A 1,771-nucleotide genomic window follows, 5' to 3' on the forward strand; every position below is an offset into this window, starting at 1 on the left:
TTCTGCCTCAGCCTTCCCAGTAGCCGGAATTACAGGCATGAGCTACCACGCCCGGCTAATTTTTTTGATTTGTTGTAGAGATGAGGTCTCGCCTGCCCAGGTGGGTCTCGAACCCACGGGCTCAGGCAATCCACTCACCTCAGCCTCCCAAAGCCACAGGGATTACAGGCTGAGCCACTGAGCCCGGCCCAGAGTTCTCTTATGAGTGAGAACATATGGTACTCAGTTCTTTGTTACTGTGATAGATCATTGAGCAACAGTTTTTAAAAAGAGTGATATTAGGTGAGTGGAAAGCTATTTGACTTATTTTGTGAGATAAATATAACATTTATGCCTAAACTGAAAAAGAATAGTGTATTCGTTTTCTGCTTTTTTTCTTTTTTTTATTGAGCCGGGATCTCACTCTGTCACCCAGATTGGAGTACAGTGGCATGAACACAATGATCACAGCTCACAGCAGCCTCAACCTCCTGAGTTTAGACTATCCTTCCATCTCAGTGTCCAGAGTACTGAGACTACAAGTGCACATCACCACGCCTCGCTATTTAAAAAAAATTTTTTTTTGTAAAGATGAGGTCTTGCTATGTTGCCCAGGCTGATCTCAAACCCTGGGCTCAAGCAATCTACCCACCTCTTCCTCCCAAAGTGCTGGGATTACAGGCATGAGCCCCACACCTGGCCCAATCAGTGTATTACTTTTCTATTATTGCTGTAGTGAATTATCACAAACTTAGTGGCTTAAAACAACACAGATTTATTATTTTATAGTTGTGGAAGTCAGAAGTCTGAAATGGATCTCACTGGGTTAAAATGAAGGCATTGGCAGGCTTGTGTCCTTTCTGGAGGCTTTAGGGGCCAATTCGTTTTCTTAACTGTTTGCAGATTCAGGAAGTCATCTACATTCCTTGGCTCATGGCCTCACTCTAACACTGACTCTTCTGTCTCCCACTTCCACATTTAAGATCCTGTGATTCCACTGGGACCACCCAGGTAATCCAGGAAAATCTATGTTAAGGTCAGGTGATTAATACACTTAATTTAATCTGCAGCCTAATTCCCCCTTGCCCTGTGACATAGCATATTCACAGGTTCTAGAGATGAGGTCTTGGACATCTTTAGGGGATGATTATTCTGCCCATCACAACAGTGTAAGAAAACATAATTATAGGTAGGGTGAGTAACTATCCTGGTTTAACTGAAGGGTTTTCTGGGATTTGGGACTTTCAACTTTAAAACTGGGATGAATAGTTCTGGGCAAACCAGGATAGCTGATCACCCCAAGAAAGTGCTGGGATTACAGGCATAAACCACCACTCTCGGTTTAAGACACCATATAGCAATAACAATATATAGTGTCTAGAAGTTAAACGATTAAAAAATACATAAGAGTTTTGTGGGGAAAATGGAGAGAAAATTACTGTTCAGAATATATAAGGAACTTAGCGAATTAATGAGAAAAGTAGCAAATCAACAATCAGGAAATCCAGTAGGCAAAATCTGAATTGTTAACAAGTACAAGAAAAGATGCTTAATTTCACTGGAATCCTGTCACACTGGCAAGTAAGAATATAACATAGTATCATGTAGGAGAGGATTTGGGCAAATGAGAACTCTCAGATACTGCTATATAAACTTGTCAGCTCTTCTTAGTTAATTAGATATATATTGACTTAATACATAGACAGCAATTCCACTCCTGGGAACTTTGCCGTTTCCACACAGATCTTTAAGGAAACAGATAAAAGAACGTTTATATGGACAAAGGATTGAC

Source organism: Carlito syrichta, unplaced genomic scaffold, assembly GCF_000164805.1.
Source record: "Carlito syrichta isolate Samal-C Ts95f unplaced genomic scaffold, Tarsius_syrichta-2.0.1 Scaffold316508, whole genome shotgun sequence".
NCBI classification, from domain to species: domain Eukaryota; kingdom Metazoa; phylum Chordata; class Mammalia; order Primates; family Tarsiidae; genus Carlito; species Carlito syrichta.